Source organism: Melospiza melodia, unplaced genomic scaffold (genome assembly GCF_035770615.1).
Source record: "Melospiza melodia melodia isolate bMelMel2 unplaced genomic scaffold, bMelMel2.pri scaffold_47, whole genome shotgun sequence".
In the NCBI taxonomy this organism is placed as follows: Eukaryota; Metazoa; Chordata; class Aves; order Passeriformes; family Passerellidae; genus Melospiza; species Melospiza melodia.
Genome location: NW_026948793.1, coordinates 5,970,975 through 5,989,297, shown reverse-complemented (window position 1 = coordinate 5,989,297; position 18,323 = coordinate 5,970,975). Strand labels below are relative to the sequence as shown.

The 18,323-nt window shown below is 53.7% G+C and overlaps 1 protein-coding gene across 1 annotated transcript in view; it reads left to right on the top strand.

Annotated features, from left to right (window-relative positions):
- The first annotated feature begins 4,022 nt into the window (after positions 1-4,022).
- Positions 4,023-18,323, top strand: part of LOC134413656 (nucleotide exchange factor SIL1-like) — a 33,327-nt gene continuing 19,026 nt past the window's right edge. The window contains exon 1 of the mRNA XM_063147716.1: positions 4,023-4,146. The gene's annotated coding sequence lies outside the window, so the exon portion shown is untranslated. The remainder of the gene's footprint in view (positions 4,147-18,323) is intronic.

The following is an 18,323-nucleotide window of genomic DNA, read 5'->3' as shown; positions in this document are numbered from 1 at the left end:
TGACATTTATTCCCAAGAAAGACCTTGTCATTTGTGCAGTGACAAGGATTTTATCCTTTGGGAGTACTTTTTCTGTTGGACACTGTCTTTTTGGCTGTGAGGCAGCTGAGTGACTGAGGGGCAGGTGGGTGGCACATCCCCAGCAGCGGCATTGGGAGCTCTGCTCACACCCTGGGGCTTTCTCCTGATCCATCATCCCAAGGCAATGCAATAACACCTATTCCAACTGAGAGCAGGTTCAGATTGGATACTGGGGAGGAATTGTTCCCTGTGAGGGTGGGCAGGCCCTGGCACAGGGTGCCCAGAGCAGCTGTGGCTGCCCCTGGATCCCTGGCAGTGCCCAAGGCCAGGCTGGACATTGGGACAGTGGGAGGTGTCCCTGCCATGGCAGGGGGTGGCCCTGGATGAGCTTTAAGGTTCCTTTCCACCCAAGCCATTCTGTGAGTCTGTGATCTTATTTTTAATTGATTTTAATTTATTTTAGTTGTGGTTAAAAAAATCCCAAGAGTGGGATATTTTTTAATTGGTAAGGGTTCCAAACCAATTGTGGGAGCAGGAATTTGCTGCTTCCCTCTCCACAGCTGGAACCCTTCTGGCAGGTTTGTGGAGGGGATTTCACAGCTATTTCTACTCACTCGGTAGTTGATTTAGAGCTGAAAATCACTTGAATGGAAACTCTTCTTTCCCTTTATGAGGAGCAAGGGATGAGGTCTGGCAGCTGTAGGATTTGCAGCTCTCAGGGAAGAGGGACTATTCAGTAACACATCTATGAAGTGCCTACCTGTGGATACACATATTTTATTTGTCTGAGGTGTCAAGGAGAAAAAATGTTACGAAATGGCTTAAATGAAAGCGTGGTTTTGTATTTTTTCAATTGAGTTTCATTTCTCAAATGCAACTTAATGCAAACAATAAGTAAAAAATTAATTTCTCTCGGGAAAAAGGTATTAACAGAATGGTTCTGTTTTAGCAGCATGTGAAGCTGTGTAATTGCTTACACATGTATTGCTCCAGTGTGTGCTCCCAGTTGTTGAATAGTATCAAATTATAGGAATCAAAGAGAATCAACTATTTTAAGGGAAATGTCTAGAAGCTACATACTGAAACATGATTAAAATTCAGTATTTCCAGCTTACTTGTCTAAATCAGCAATTTTAATCACATTATTCAAGCCAACCCACCCTCAAACACACTTTTGACTTCAAAATACCCCAAACTAAATAAGACAGAAGACCTTCCTTGAGCAGCTGTAACATTTTTATGTGTCAGTGTCAATCTTTTTGTTGAAAACAGAGATGTTTTTCATGGTTTATTTATTAAAGCAGCGCATTTGTCCTGCTGTGCCATGAACCTGGGCTGCTGTGCTGGGTGGGGAGGGGAAATCTCTGGAGCACCAAGAGCTGCTTAAACACATCAGGGCTGTGAATTTTGCTCTGGGGTTCGGATGCTCCTGGTTAAATCCCATTTAGTGTGCAAAGGAGGAGCAGGAAGGGTTTGTGCCTGGGCTGATGCAGCCTCGGGGATTTGACTGTGCTGGGGGTGCAGCTCATGAGCACCAGGCCTGGGTTTGGTTTTGTTTTCTGCTTGCTGATTAGACAGATGAGCAATGCCATGGTTGACTCTCACATTTAAAAGGGAAATGTTAACAGAAGTTTAATAGTTGTGTTTTACCCCCTTGTGTTGTTATCAGGGATGCCCTGGGTTTCGGACATTTGGGAGGGTCACTCGTTCCTGTGGCAGCACCTGAGCCCCACTCACGGTGTCAGGAAGGGATTTCCACCCCTGGGCAGGGAAGGAGGAGTCGATGGACAGAACTTTGGGGGGACTAAAGGGTTAAAAGGTGAAACCTCCCTGGTGTGGGTGAGCACATGGTGGGAAAATCCTCTGCTCCCAGCGCTGTAATCTTTTCTCTATTCCAACTGCTGTTGTATTTCTGATAAGGTTTTAATAAGCCTTTTAAATTTTTTGGAAGTGAGTAGCATTTCTCACACTGAGAACAGAAACAGGAGGGCTGGGCCCCCCAGTCCCCCACCCTTCTGGAGCCTGCTCCTGTGCTTTCCCTTTGGGTGATTCCCTCGATGGGATTCCATCCACCTCCTTCCCCTCCCTGGCAGGCTGCTGTGGCTGGATGCAGCTGGAGCTGTGCTGTGCTCCCTGTCAGGGGCCATTCCCGGCTGTGTGACAGCCCAGAGCTGCCACAGCCACTGCTGGGGCTGTGACCTGGCCTGCCCAGCGCTGGTGGCACGGTCAGGAACGCTTTGGGCTTTGGGGGGAGGCAGCCGGGCCCTGGCTGTGTCTGCAGAGGAGGGGATCGTCCTCCCACCTCCCGTTCAGCCCGCAATGGCATTTCATCCTTCAGAGCCTGGCCTGGAAGGGACCTCACAGCTCACCTTGTTCCACCTCCCTGCTGTGGGCAGGGACGTCTCCCACTAGAGCAGGTCAGCATTGGCTGTGTTTTCCTTGCTGGCAGAGCCCTGTCCTGGTGTTGCCAGAGCCAGGGACGGGAGATGTGATGTTGGCCTTTTCATGGAGATCCTACAAACTCCTTTCTGACCAGCACTCCACCGCCAGCAAGGGGCACACATTGGTGAGGGCACCAAATTCCTGCAGAGCCCGATCTCTCAGCGTGGGAGGATGCTCCCATAGATAGACAGAGATTAAAGGTCCTGTGTATCACAAATTTAAGGAGCAGGAGAAGGTTGGGATCTGTCCATGGAAAGCATTCCAAGTGTGGAGGAGGAACATGTAGCCTATCCTCCCCTAAAATGGGGAGATAATCACACCTGTCCTCTCACATATGCAACCAATGCAGCTTCCAGTGGACAGGACTGATGGAGAGAAAGAGAGTCTACCAGAAATACAAACCTTGTTTTAATAGGAAATCCTCCAAGATGGATTTTCCTGCATTTTCTAAAAGCATTTATACCTATTGGATGACTACAGGCTTTGAAATGTTTGTGTGTGAATTGTGACAAACATCCCAGTCTTACACAGGAGGGACCAGATCCTTTGATCAGGGAAATGTCTCTTTGGTCTTGAACAGCGAGGGATCGATCCATTTGTTCCCAAGATCAGAGATTTTATCTGTGAGTACATGTACTTATTCTACAAAATAATTACCCTTGCCTTCACTTCCCTTTGGTAGGAGATGCTCCCTGTCTCCTGCAAGCTGTTACTCTATCCCAAGTATCTTTTTAGGTAAAAGGAAGAGAGAAAGTAAAGGTTGAATAAGAAATCCTCCTCAGAAGGGGGAAGATGAGCAGCTTTGGTCTGTCTGTCCATCTGTGAGCAGCTCTGTGGCTGTTCACCTGCATCCTTGCTGTCCTGGGCAGGCAGAATTCCTGCATTAGGAGAAGAAGAAATGCCATCAAGAGGTAGCAACAAAATATTGCCTCCCTTTGATCCCAGTGCTGGGCTGGCCATTGAGATGTGTTTGGTGAAAACCACTCTGAATTTCCTAACTTTTCTGCATTTAAAACTGAAGGTTAATGTATTCTGTGTATTTTTGTTGGCAGATAGTAGTGATCATAAATTCCTTTTAATACAGTATTTCTACACCAGCACAGCCTTGATGTGCAGCATACCTGGCTGTACTCTGCGGGATGCTTTGATTTCCCTTTGGCAGCTGCATTTTATTCTGTTTGCCCTAATCAGACATAATTCCCTTTTCTCCATGTAGCCTCCAAATCCACTCCTAGTGTGGAGTTTTAGTGCTCTGCTAGGACCTGGGCTAGAAGGGAGGGAATCAGTGTCTGCTGGGCTCAGGGTTCCACCTCCACTGTGGATCAGAGCCAGCCTGGCAGCGGAGGGACACCTTGGGTGGCTCAGGGTGGCAATTCTGGGAGGGAAAAGCAGCACTTCAGGGCTGCTGCTGCATGGGAGGAGGTCAGTGGTAGATATCCCACTCCTCACTGTGCAGGATGGGGAGGAGCTGCTCCCAAGGAGGAGCACATGTCTTCAGTTCCCAGTTCCTCCCCAAGCTGGAGCAGTGAAGTGCTCTGAAATAACGTGACCTTTGCTTGCAGGTCAGGCTGTTCCTGCAGGGTCACACGTGCGGCTGAACCTGCAGACAGGAGAGAGAGAAGCCAAACTCCCGGACAGAGAATATGGGGAAGGTGACACGAGAGAAGAGAGAAGAAGAAAAAGGTACAGTTATACAAGGCTTTGGGTTGGGTGGGCTGTGGTATTCATGCCTTTTATTAGAGGCCAGGTTCCCTGGTACACTCAATTCCTGCATCTTCCAGAGACTTCATTGCTGGATGAGGAGCTCAGCAGTGCTGAAAGCAGAGGGCTGTCCTTTGTGTTCCATTTGGGATGGCAGTGGAAGCACCCTGAGTGCACTTTCAGAGCACTTCATGGCTTCTCATGCCACGACATCAAAACAGCTTCCACACAGCCTGTGGAGTTCTGGCAAAGTCTTTGGGTTGTCCTTGATTGGCTGTGTTTGGAGTGTGATGGTTCTCTTTGCGCTTTTTAGGCCAGGCTACTTCCAGGACACTGTCTTTTGGAATTTATCTGCTGCAATCTAAAAACCTTTCTCCCGTACTGCGGTGATGACATCTTGTACTGCAACATGCAAAATGATTTGAGCTTCTGCTCAAACTAATGTTGCCTTAGCTAGGCTGGCATAAAGGTGTAAGAATATCCTAATGGTTGATGCCTCGGCCATATGTGCAATGGTACGGTTTGGGGAAAGTGACATGAGGGATGAGAGAAAGAGGAAAAAGAGACATGCAAGTCATTGGGTTAGATAGCCTGTGAAATTTATGCCGTTTATTGCAGTCCAGAATCTCTGGAGGACATAATTCCTCCTCTTCCTGAGATTTCATTGCTGAGTGAGGAGCCCAGCAGTGCTGAAAGCTGAGGCCTGTCTTTTGTGATCCCTTTGGGATGGCAGTGGAAGTGCTCTGAGTGCACAATCAGAGGCACCTTCATGACTTCTCATGCCACGACACCAATACTAAATGTGCAAGGTGGCTTCCTTGAATGACATGTAGTCCTTTGAAATATCTGCAGGCAGTGGTCTGAAACTGCTTTCTGAGCCTGCTCCTTGGTATCATCTGTGAGGGGCTGAGGGCTGGCCTGAGCCCGGTGCTGTGTCCCACTGGGAGCAGCTGCACAGGCTCACGTGCAGAGCAGGCACTGCCAGAGGCCCTGGAGATCTCACCTGCTCTGCAGCCAGCATTGTCAAGGTGCTGTAAACCTCAGCTGGTGCTGACTTTCCCCTTGGACCCCTTGGTTTAGTCACTATGGGGAATTTCTTTCCTGAAGCCCGTGGGGTTTCCTGCTGGCAGCTGTGCTGGGGATGCTCGGGGAGTGTGGGGCTTTGGGGGCAGCTGCCCGGGCAGGGGCTGAGCTGGGGGCCCTGTTGGGCCCATGGCCCCCAGCAGCAGCAGCAGCAGCAGCAGCAGGCGCAGGGCCCAAAGCCCCGTGCTCCCTGGCCAGCACAGGCTGCCCTGTCCCTGCAGCTGTCACCCGAGTGGGGCCCAGGGGCCAGTGGCCGCTGGCAGCAGCCGGAATGCGGGCAGGGTGAGGATGCCCTGGCCTGGCTTTTGTCTCTGGAACAATGCGGGCTCAGGGCAGTGCAGAGCAGGCTGGGAAGCAGAGCCCAGGGCCTTTGGAGGCTGCAAGGCTTAAAGATCAGCCCCTGCAGCAGCCCAGGTGCAGGTGGCCCAGTTGCCAAGGGCTTGAGAGCGTGCAGGTGGATTTTGCATGGCTGTGGCCTGCTGGTGGCTCTGGGCCCAGGAGTGCCTGTGGCTGCAGCAGGAAGGGTGGCTGAAGGTTTGCTGCCTGCTTTGGTGGCATGGCTGCAGGGGCCAGTGCTGTGAGAGCTCCCTGTGTGAGAGTTGGTGAGAGCTGAGCTCTTGGGGACAGCGCTGTGCCCCAGGCCAGGAAGAGCAGCAGTGCCCAGTGCCAGGAGTGGTGTCAGTGGGAGCCCCTGTTACCAGGGACCCCCAGCCCCAGTGTGGCCGTGCCAACACCCCCAGGGACCTCCAGCCCCGGGAACGCGGAACAAGTGGAACCCACAAGTGTGCAAAGGCTGCCTGTGCCCAAAGGAATGGCCAAGAGAAGTCAGGTTTTAAAAAGAAACAGTATTTATTTGCCAAAGATCGGCAAATCTTGGATTTACACAACATGTGTCATTATAACAATTGTTATAACAACAACAACACCAACAATGTACAGAACATATTTACATGGGATCCGATGGGCTAACAATCTTCACAACGTATTTACAGAGAACTTCAAATGGAAGGAATGTATTTGCAGAAATCTTCTAAACTTTCAAACGTATTTACAGAAATCTTCAAAAGTTTCAAACGTATTTACAAAGGTGTGGCATCTGTGCCATCATGTGTATCAGTCCTGGAAGAAAGGAAGCAGCAGAGCTGGACTCAGCCGGCAGCACTGGGCCCAGCAGGGCTGGCAGCTGGGCCCCAGGGGCTGGGCCGGGGCTGGCAGGGCTGGCGTGGCCCCAGGCAAGCACAGGGCAGGCCAGGGCTGGTGCTTGTGGCAGCACAATCCAGGCCCCCTGCGGGCACCGTGTCCCTGAGCGGGGCCATCCAGCCCAGCCCCAGCCTGGCGTCAGGGGACCCAGTGTGTGTGTGGGCAGGGCGTGGGAAGCGTCTGCCTGTCTTACCTGTGGGGCTGCATCTTCATCCAAGGACCATGGGCTCCTCCTCATCCTTTATGTCAACTTCCATCTCCTCTGTGTTATCCTCCTCATCCACCTCCATCTCTTCGATGTTGTCCTCCTCGTCTACTTCCATGTCCTCAACAGTGGAGGACATGGAAGTAGAGGAGGAGTCCACCTCCATCATCTCTTCCTCATCCAGGCCCAGGTCCACTTCCATGTCCTCCACAGTGTCTCTGTCAGTCTGCAAGGGGCAGCACAATCTCCCAGTGGGCTTCCTGTCCCACACCATCCATTCCCACATGGCTGCAGCCTGCCCAAGCTGGGTGCCCCCTGCCTGGCATGGCACTGTACCTCCATTGCCACAGCAGAGCACATTGTGCTGGGATTGGCGCTCCAGAGCAGGCGGCAGAAAAAGCCCAGGCAGCAGCAGCAGCTCAGCGCTGAGGGTCAGAGTGCAGGGTGAGCAGCAACTGACCCTTGGCAGCCGGTGAAGTGTCGGCTGTGCTCGTTTCCAGGTCCTGGACGTTCCACCTGGAACCCTCTGGGAGCTGTGATGTCACTGAAGTTTCAGGGGTGCTGTGCAGAGGGAGATGGGGACTGCAGAATGATCAAATCCTTGAATGGTTTGGCTTGGAAGGGACCCTTAAGATGATGTGGTTCCAAGCTGAGCAAGCTCCCAGCAGAGCAGGTTGCTGCGGCCCCTGTCCCACCTGGCCTTGGATATTGCTGGGGATGGGGCCTCTCCACAGCCTCTCTGCACTGGTCCCTGTGTCAGGGACAAGCACGCTGAGAGTAAAGAACTTCTTCCCATCATCAAACCTCTTCCAACTCTTGCAGTTTTATCCCATTCTCCCTTGTCCTGTCACTACAGTTCTTGACCAAGAGTCCTCTCCCACTTCCCTGTGGGTCAGGCTGTTCCTGCAGGGTCACACGTTTGGCCTAATCTGCAGACAGGAGAGAGAGAAGCCAAGTTCCCAGTAAGAGAGAATTGGGAAAGTGACATGAGAGATGAGAGAAGACGGGAAATGTAGAAAAATGCAAGGTATTGGTTTGGGTGGGCACCGGGATTCATGCCTTTTATTAGAGGCCAGGTTCCCTGGTGCACTCAGTTCCTGCCTGTCCTGAGGCTTTATTGCTGGGAGAGGAGCTCAGCAGTGCTGAAAGCTGAGGCCTGTCTTTTGTGATCCCTTTGAGATGGCAGTGGAAGTGCCCTGAGTGCAGATTGAGAGGCACCTTCATGGCTTGTCATGCCACAACACCAATACTAAATGTGCAAGGTGGCTTCCTTGAATGACATGTAGTCCTTTGAAATATCTGCAGGCAGTGGTCTGAAACTGCTTTCTGAGCCTGCTCCTTGGTATCATCTGTGAGGGGCTGAGGGCTGGCCTGAGCCCGGTGCTGTGTCCCACTGGGAGCAGCTGCACAGGCTCACGTGCAGAGCAGGCACTGCCAGAGGCCCTGGAGATCTCACCTGCTCTGCAGCCAGCATTGTCAAGGTGCTGTAAACATCAGCTTGTACTGACTTTCCCCTTGGACCCCTTGGTTTAGTCACTATGGGGAATTTCTTTCCTGAAGCCCGTGGGGTTTCCCGCTGGCAGCTGTGCTGGGGATGCTCGGGGAGTGTGGGGCTTTGTGAGGAGCTGCCCGGGCAGGGGCTGAGCTTGGGGACCTGTTGGGCCCATGGCCCCCAGCAGCAGCAGCAGCAGCAGCAGCAGCAGCAGCAGCAGCAGCAGCAGCAGCAGCAGCAGCAGCAGCAGGCGCAGGGCCCAAAGCCCCGTGCTCCCTGGCCAGCACAGGCTGCCCTGTCCCTGCAGCTGTCACCTGAGTGGGGCCCAGGGGCCAGTGGCCGCTGGCAGCAGCAGGAATGCGAGCAGGGTGAGGATGCCCTGGCCTGGCTTTTGTCTCTGGAACAATGCGGGCTCAGGGCAGTGCAGAGCAGGCTGGGAAGCAGAGCCCAGGGCCTTTGGAGGCTGCAAGGCTTAAAGATCAGCCCCTGCAGCAGCCCAGGTGCAGGTGGCCCAGTTTTCAAGGCTGTGGTGGGCTTGAGAGCGTGCAGGTGGATTTTGCATGGCTGTGGCCTGACGGCGGCTCTGGGCCCAGGAGTGCCTGTGGCTGCAGCAGGAAGGGTGGCTGAAGGTTTGCTGCCTGCTTTGGTGGCATGGCTGCAGGGGCCAGTGCTGTGAGAGCTCCCTGTGTGAGAGCTGGTGAGAGCTGAGCTCTTGGGGACAGCGCTGTGCCCCAGGCCAGGAAGAGCAGCAGTGCCCAGTGGCAGGTGTGGTGTCAGTGGGAGCCCCTGTTACCAGGGACCCCCAGCCCCGGTGTGGCCGTGCCAACACCCCCAGGGACCTCCAGCCCCGGGAACGCGGAACAAGTGGAACCCACAAGTGTGCAAAGGCTGCCTGTGCCCAAAGGAATGGCCAAGAGAAGTCAGGTTTTAAAAAGAAACAGTATTTATTTGCCAAAGATCGGCAAATCTTGGATTTACACAACATGTGTCATTATAACAATTGTTATAACAACAACAACACCAACAATGTACAGAACATATTTACACGGGATCCGATGGGCTAACAATCTTCAAAACGTATTTACAGAGAACTTCAAATGGAAGGAACGTATTTGCAGAAATCTTCTAAACTTTCAAACGTATTTACAGAAATCTTCAAAAGTTTCAAACGTATTTACAAAGGCGTGGCATCTGTGCCATCATGAGTATCAGTCCTGGAAAAAAGGAAGCAGCAGAGCTGGACTCAGCTGGCAGCACTGGGCCCAGCAGGGCTGGCAACTGGGCCCCAGGGGCTGGGCCGGGGCTGGCAGGGCTGGCGTGGCCCCAGGCAAGCACAGGGCAGGCCGGGGCTGGTGCTTGTGGCAGCCCAATCCAGGCCCCCTGCGGGCACCGTGTCCCTGAGCGGGGCCATCCAGCCCAGCCCCAGCCTGGCGTCAGGGGACCCAGTGTGTGTGTGGGCAGGGCGTGGGAAGCGTCTGCCTGTCTTACCTGTGGGGCTGCATCTTCATCCAAGGACCATGGGCTCCTCCTCATCCTTTATGTCAACTTCCATCTCCTCTGTGTTATCCTCCTCATCCACCTCCATCTCTTCGATGTTGTCCTCCTCGTCTACTTCCATGTCCTCAACAGGGGAGGACATGGAAGTAGAGGAGGAGTCCACCTCCATCATCTCTTCCTCATCCAGGCCCAGGTCCACTTCCATGTCCTCCACAGTGTCTCTGTCAGTCTGCAAGGGGCAGCACAATCTCCCAGTGGGCTTCCTGTCCCACACCATCCATTGCCACATGGCTGCAGCCTGCCCAAGCTGGGTGCCCCCTGCCTGGCATGGCACTGTACCTCCATTGGCACAGCAGAGCACATTGTGCTGGGATTGGCGCTCCAGAGCCGGCGGCAGGGAAAGCCCAGGCAGCAGCAGCAGCTCAGCGCTGAGGGTCAGAGTGCAGGGTGAGCAGCAACTGACCCTTGGCAGCCGGTGAACTGTCTGCTGTGCTCGTTTCTGGGTCCTGGACGTTCCACCTGGAACCCTCTGGGAGCTGTGATGTCACTGAAGTTTCAGGGGTGCTGTGCAGAGGGAGATGGGGACTGCAGAATGATCAAATCCTTGAATGGTTTGGCCTGGAAGGGACCCTCAAGATGATGTGGTTCCAAGCTGAGCAAGCTCCCAGCAGAGCAGGTTGCTGTAACCCCTGTCCCACCTGGGCTTGGACGTTGCTGGGGATGGGGCATCCACAGCCTCTCTGCACTGGTCCCTGTGTCAGGGACAAGCACGCTGAGAGTAAAGAACTTCTTCCCATCATCAAACCTCTTCCAACTCTTGCAGTTTTATCCCATTCTCCCTTGTCCTGTCACTACAGTTTTTGACCAAGAGTCCTCTCCCACTTCCCTGTGGGTCAGGCTGTTCCTGCAGGGTCACACGTTTGGCCTAATCTGCAGACAGGAGAGAGAGAAGCCAAGTTCCCAGTAAGAGAGAATTGGGAAAGTGACATGAGAGATGAGAGAAGACGGGAAATGTAGAAAAATGCAAGGTATTGGTTTGGGTGGGCACCGGGATTCATGCCTTTTATTAGAGGCCAGGTTCCCTGGTGCACTCAGTTCCTGCCTGTCCTGAGGCTTTATTGCTGGGAGAGGAGCTCAGCAGTGCTGAAAGCTGAGGCCTGTCTTTTGTGATCCCTTTGAGATGGCAGTGGAAGTGCCCTGAGTGCAGATTGAGAGGCACCTTCATGGCTTGTCATGCCACAACACCAATACTAAATGTGCAAGGTGGCTTCCTTGAATGACATGTAGTCCTTTGAAATATCTGCAGGCAGTGGTCTGAAACTGCTTTCTGAGCCTGCTCCTTGGGATCATCTGTGAGGGGCTGAGGGCTGGCCTGAGCCCGGTGCTGTGTCCCACTGGGAGCAGCCGCACAGGCTCACGTGCAGAGCAGGCACTGCCAGAGGCCCTGGAGATCTCACCTGCTCTGCAGCCAGCATTGTCAAGGTGCTGTAAACATCAGCTTGTGCTGACTTTCCCCTTGGACCCCTTTGGTTTAGTCACTATGGGGAATTTCTTTCCTGAAGCCCGTGGGGTTTCCCGCTGGCAGCTGTGCTGGGGATGCTCGGGGAGTGTGGGGCTTTGTGAGGAGCTGCCCGGGCAGGGGCTGAGCTTGGGGACCTGTTGGGCCCATGGCCCCCAGCAGCAGCAGCAGCAGCAGCAGCAGCAGCAGCAGCAGCAGCAGCAGCAGCAGCAGCAGCAGCAGCAGCAGCAGGCGCAGGGCCCAAAGCCCCGTGCCCCCTGGCCAGCACAGGCTGCCCTGTCCCTGCAGCTGTCACCCGAGTGGGGCCCAGGGGCCAGTGGCCGCTGGCAGCAGCAGGAATGCGGGCAGGGTGAGGATGCCCTGGCCTGGCTTTTATCTCTGGAACAATGCGGGCTCAGGGCAGTGCAGAGCAGGCTGGGAAGCAGAGCCCAGGGCCTTTGGAGGCTGCAAGGCTTAAAGATCAGCCCCTGCAGCAGCCCAGGTGCAGGTGGCCCAGTTTTCAAGGCTGTGGTGGGCTTGAGAGCGTGCAGGTGGATTTTGCATGGCTGTGGCCTGACGGCGGCTCTGGGCCCAGGAGTGCCTGTGGCTGCAGCAGGAAGGGTGGCTGAAGGTTTGCTGCCTGCTTTGGTGGCATGGCTGCAGGGGCCAGTGCTGTGAGAGCTCCCTGTGTGAGAGCTGGTGAGAGCTGAGCTCTTGGGGACAGCGCTGTGCCCCAGGCCAGGAAGAGCAGCAGTGCCCAGTGGCAGGTGTGGTGTCAGTGGGAGCCCCTGTTACCAGGGACCCCCAGCCCCGGTGTGGCCGTGCCAACACCCCCAGGGACCTCCAGCCCCGGGAACGCGGAACAAGTGGAACCCACAAGTGTGCAAAGGCTGCCTGTGCCCAAAGGAATGGCCAAGAGAAGTCAGGTTTTAAAAAGAAACAGTATTTATTTGCCAAAGATCGGCAAATCTTGGATTTACACAACATGTGTCATTATAACAATTGTTATAACAACAACAACACCAACAATGTACAGAACATATTTACACGGGATCCGATGGGCTAACAATCTTCAAAACGTATTTACAGAGAACTTCAAATGGAAGGAACGTATTTGCAGAAATCTTCTAAACTTTCAAACGTATTTACAGAAATCTTCAAAAGTTTCAAACGTATTTACAAAGGTGTGGCATCTGTGCCATCATGTGTATCAGTCCTGGAAGAAAGGAAGCAGCAGAGCTGGACTCAGCTGGCAGCACTGGGCCCAGCAGGGCTGGCGTGGCCCCAGGCAAGGGCAGGGCAGGCCGGGGCTGGTGCTTGTGGCAGCACAATCCAGGCCTCCTGCGGGCACCGTGTCCCTGAGCGGGGCCATCCAGCCCAGCCCCAGCCTGGCGTCAGGGGACCCAGTGTGTGTGTGGGCAGGGCGTGGGAAGCATCAGCCTGTCTTACCTGTGGGGCTGCATCTTCATCCAAGGACCATGGGCTCCTCCTCATCCTTTATGTCAACTTCCATCTCCTCTGTGTTATCCTCCTCATCCACCTCCATCTCTTCGATGTTGTCCTCCTCGTCTACTTCCATGTCCTCAACAGTGGAGGACATGGAAGTAGAGGAGGAGTCCACCTCCATCATCTCTTCCTCATCCAGGCCCAGGTCCACTTCCATGTCCTCCACAGTGTCTCTGTCAGTCTGCAAGGGGCAGCACAATCTCCCAGTGGGCTTCCTGTCCCACACCATCCATTGCCACATGGCTGCAGCCTGCCCAAGCCGGGTGCCCCCTGCCTGGCATGGCACTGTACCTCCATTGGCACAGCAGAGCACATTGTGCTGGGATTGGCGCTCCAGAGCAGGCGGCAGAAAAAGCCCAGGCAGCAGCAGCAGCTCAGCGCTGAGGGTCAGAGTGCAGGGTGAGCAGCAACTGACCCTTGGCAGCCGGTGAAGTGTCGGCTGTGCTCGTTTCCGGGTCCTGGACGTTCCACCTGGAACCCTCTGGGAGCTGTGATGTCACTGAAGTTTCAGGGGTGCTGTGCAGAGGGAGATGGGGACTGCAGAATGATCAAATCCTTGAATGGTTTGGCCTGGAAGGGACCCTCAAGATGATGTGGTTCCAAGCTGAGCAAGCTCCCAGCAGAGCAGGTTGCTGTAACCCCTGTCCCACCTGGGCTTGGACGTTGCTGGGGACGGGGCATCCACAGCCTCTCTGCACTGGTCCCTGTGTCAGGGACAAGCACGCTGAGAGTAAAGAACTTCTTCCCATCATCCCAAACCTCTTCCAACTCTTGCAGTTTTATCCCATTCTCCCTTGTCCTGTCACTACAGTTCTTGACCAAGAGTCCTCTCCCACTTCCCTGTGGGTCAGGCTGTTCCTGCAGGGTCACACGTTTGGCCTAATCTGCAGACAGGAGAGAGAGAAGCCAAGTTCCCAGTAAGAGAGAATTGGGAAAGTGACATGAGAGATGAGAGAAGACGGGAAATGTAGAAAAATGCAAGGTATTGGTTTGGGTGGGCACCGGGATTCATGCCTTTTATTAGAGGCCAGGTTCCCTGGTGCACTCAGTTCCTGCCTGTCCTGAGGCTTTATTGCTGGGAGAGGAGCTCAGCAGTGCTGAAAGCTGAGGCCTGTCCTTTGTGTTCCCTTTGAGATGGCAGTGGAAGTGCCCTGAGTGCAGATTGAGAGGCACCTTCATGGCTTGTCATGCCACAACACCAATACTAAATGTGCAAGGTGGCTTCCTTGAATGACATGTAGTCCTTTGAAATATCTGCAGGCAGTGGTCTGAAACTGCTTTCTGAGCCTGCTCCTTGGGATCATCTGTGAGGGGCTGAGGGCTGGCCTGAGCCCGGTGCTGTGTCCCACTGGGAGCAGCCGCACAGGCTCACGTGCAGAGCAGGCACTGCCAGAGGCCCTGGAGATCTCACCTGCTCTGCAGCCAGCATTGTCAAGGTGCTGTAAACATCAGCTTGTACTGACTTTCCCCTTGGACCCCTTGGTTTAGTCACTATGGGGAATTTCTTTCCTGAAGCCCGTGGGGTTTCCCGCTGGCAGCTGTGCTGGGGATGCTCGGGGAGTGTGGGGCTTTGTGAGGAGCTGCCCGGGCAGGGGCTGAGCTTGGGGACCTGTTGGGCCCATGGCCCCCAGCAGCAGCAGCAGCAGCAGCAGCAGCAGCAGCAGCAGCAGCAGCAGCAGCAGCAGGCGCAGGGCCCAAAGCCCCGTGCCCCCTGGCCAGCACAGGCTGCCCTGTCCCTGCAGCTGTCACCTGAGTGGGGCCCAGGGGCCAGTGGCCGCTGGCAGCAGCAGGAATGCGAGCAGGGTGAGGATGCCCTGGCTTGGCTTTTTTCTCTGGAACAATGCGGGCTCAGGGCAGTGCAGAGCAGGCTGGGAAGCAGAGCCCAGGGCCTTTGGAGGCTGCAAGGCTTAAAGATCAGCCCCTGCAGCAGCCCAGGTGCAGGTGGCCCAGTTTTCAAGGCTGTGGTGGGCTTGAGAGCGTGCAGGTGGATTTTGCATGGCTGTGGCCTGACGGCGGCTCTGGGCCCAGGAGTGCCTGTGGCTGCAGCAGGAAGGGTGGCTGAAGGTTTGCTGCCTGCTTTGGTGGCATGGCTGCAGGGGCCAGTGCTGTGAGAGCTCCCTGTGTGAGAGCTGGTGAGAGCTGAGCTCTTGGGGACAGCGCTGTGCCCCAGGCCAGGAAGAGCAGCAGTGCCCAGTGCCAGGAGTGGTGTCAGTGGGAGCCCCTGTGCACAGGGACCCCCAGCCCCGGTGTGGCCGTGCCAACACCCCCAGGGACCTCCAGCCCCGGGAACGCGGAACAAGTGGAACCCACAAGTGTGCAAAGGCTGCCTGTGCCCAAAGGAATGGCCAAGAGAAGTCAGGTTTTAAAAAGAAACAGTATTTATTTGCCAAAGATCGGCAAATCTTGGATTTTCACAACATGTGTCATTATAACAATTGTTATAACAACAACAACACCAACAATGTACAGAACATATTTACACGGGATCCGATGGGCTAACAATCTTCAAAACGTATTTACAGAGAACTTCAAATGGAAGGAACGTATTTGCAGAAATCTTCTAAACTTTCAAACGTATTTACAGAAATCTTCAAAAGTTTCAAATTTATTTACAAAGGTGTGGCATCTGTGCCATCATGTGTATCAGTCCTGGAAAAAAGGAAGCAGCAGAGCTGGACTCAGCCGGCAGCACTGGGCCCAGCAGGGCTGGCAGCTGGGCCCCAGGGGCTGGGCCGGGGCTGGCAGGGCTGGCGTGGCCCCAGGCAAGCGCAGGGCAGGCCGGGGCTGGTGCTTGTGGCAGCACAATCCAGGCCCCCTGCGGGCACCGTGTCCCTGAGCGGGGCCATCCAGCCCAGCCCCAGCCTGGCGTCAGGGGACCCAGTGTGTGTGTGGGCAGGGCGTGGGAAGCGTCTGCCTGTCTTACCTGTGGGGCTGCATCTTCATCCAAGGACCATGGGCTCCTCCTCATCCTTTATGTCAACTTCCATCTCCTCTGTGTTATCCTCCTCATCCACCTCCATCTCTTCGATGTTGTCCTCCTCGTCTACTTCCATGTCCTCAACAGTGGAGGACATGGAAGTAGAGGAGGAGTCCACCTCCATCATCTCTTCCTCATCCAGGCCCAGGTCCACTTCCATGTCCTCCACAGTGTCTCTGTCAGTCTGCAAGGGGCAGCACAATCTCCCAGTGGGCTTCCTGTCCCACACCATCCATTGCCACATGGCTGCAGCCTGCCCAAGCTGGGTGCCCCCTGCCTGGCATGGCACTGTACCTCCATTGGCACAGCAGAGCACATTGTGCTGGGATTGGCGCTCCGGAGCAGGCGGCAGGGAAAGCCCAGGCAGCAGCAGCAGCTCAGCGCTGAGGGTCAGAGTGCAGGGTGAGCAGCAACTGACCCTTGGCAGCCGGTGAACTGTCTGCTGTGCTCGTTTCCAGGTCCTGGACGTTCCACCTGGAACCCTCTGGGAGCTGTGATGTCACTGAAGTTTCAGGGGTGCTGTGCAGAGGGAGATGGGGACTGCAGAATGATCAAATCCTTGAATGGTTTGGCTTGGAAGGGACCCTTAAGATGATGTGGTTCCAAGCTGATCAAGCTCCCAGCAGAGCAGGTTGCTGCGGCCCCTGTCCCACCTGGGCTTGGACGTTGCTGGGGATGGGGCATCCACAGCCTCTCTGCACTGGCCCCTGTGTCAGAGACAAGCACCCTGAGAGTAAAGAACTTCTTCCCATCATCAAATCTCTTCTACCTCTTGGAGTTTGATCCCATTCCCCCTTGTCCTGTCACTACATTTCCTGACCAAGGGTCTTCTCCCACTTCCCTGTAGGTCAGGCTGTTCCTGCAGGGTCACACATGTGGCCTAACCTGCAGACAGGAGAGAGAGAAGCCAAGTTCTCAGTCAGAAAAAAATGCAGAATGTGGCTTGAGAACTGAGAGAATAAGGTAAAAGAAAAGACATGCAGGGATTTGGGTTGCGTGGGCTGTGGGATTCATGCCCTTTATTAGAGGCCTGGTCCCTGTTGCACTCAGTTCCTGTGTATCAGCCTGCCCACAGCAACGTCTGTGAGGGACCTGCACTCGCAGTGGTGGGAATCGGCTTGCTTGGATGGGTGATGGATGAGGCAAGAGAGGGATCGTTGTGTGGAAATTGACATAGTCTGGATTGTGCTGAAGAGGGTCCTGGAATGGAGACAAAATGGGGCTGGGCACACAATGTGGGGGTGAACAGCGCAGGATCCTTACAGTAAGCCAGGACCAAATTGATACAAGAGAGTTGGAACGTTCTGAGGGAGAACATATAAGGAAAATGCAGCAGTTGAACTGGGTGATGCCAGCAAAACATGCTGCATCACCATGAGCCTGCAAATGCCCATGGGCGACACCATTGCATTCGGAGCGGCGACTTTTTTTACCTTGGTCACTTTGCCCTTAGGTATTACAGTTTCAGTGGTAGGCCCCTGGGCCCTCACATCTCCCCCTTTTTGTTGTCTATAAAGAAGGCTTCTGCCATAGGCTTTTGGAGGTATTAAGCAAAAAAGGATAAAATAACCAACCCAATGAATACAAGAAACAAAGCCCACACAACAGTCTTAACTAAAGATGAAAGCCAGCCTTGCAACCCCCTGTGTTTGCAAAATCCAGTGAACCAGTCGTTGTTGCCTTCTATCTGGATCTTGTTTCCTTGATCTTTTAGCCGCTGGATGCCCTGGTGTACTGACTCCCTATGTGACAGCAGGTAGAAAAAACACCTGCCTTCAAATGCCTGACAGCCATGGCCATTGTGGCTTGTCTGTGGAAGCGCCCAGTTGAAGGCATGTGGCTCAGTAAGGAGCATCCAGATTCCTGCTGCAGCGACTACAAACGGCTGCATCCTCTGACTTTAGCTGATTTATTTTCTGGAGGCTTGGATTGCCTAAAAGTAAACAGATAAATAGATTAGAAGATGAAACTTAAGTTGTGTTCCCACTAAACTTTCTCTTCTGTAAGCCAAGGGTATGAACACAGCTTATTAGAAGAATCATATATCAATGCTTAAATATAATTTTTACAAAGGTTAATTCATATATCCTGGTTAGTGGTGTCTGAGCTATCTTGGTTTTGGTGTGTGTGGTCAACGCTGCTTAGAAGATCTTCTTCTGTCCTTCTCCTTCTTCTTTTCCAGGCAGCCACTGTCTCTCTTAGGCTTTCATTCTGTACTTCCGATGGTGGCTCTGGTGTTTGCCTCACCGTTTCCAGAAAGAGTTTTTATGTATTTTGCTGGGATTCCAACTCAGGAATGTTGCTGTAGAGACAAGGGCAACTTCTCTTCCCCAAGTAAATAATGGAAAAGGGCCCATAAATTGTTTAGATTCAGGGTCTTTGATCAACACAGGTGGCTGTTCTTTTAATTGGGCTGCAGTTGAATTAGTAAAATGCATGATGATGGGGGGAGTTGGCTCCATAAATGAGTTGTTCAAAAAGTTGAATATGTAAAAGGCCTTGGCCAGTCTCTCAATGGAAGATAATATCTGCACTCCCCAGATCAGTTGATCAAGGATCCTTTTGATGGATCAGTTGGCCCTCTCAGCTATGGACTGTCCTGTGGTGGAGTGTGGCATGCCTGTGACATGTTTTATACCCCAGTGGTGAGAAACTTGTTGGAATCAGTGTGAGGTATAAGCAGGAGCATTATCAGTTTTAA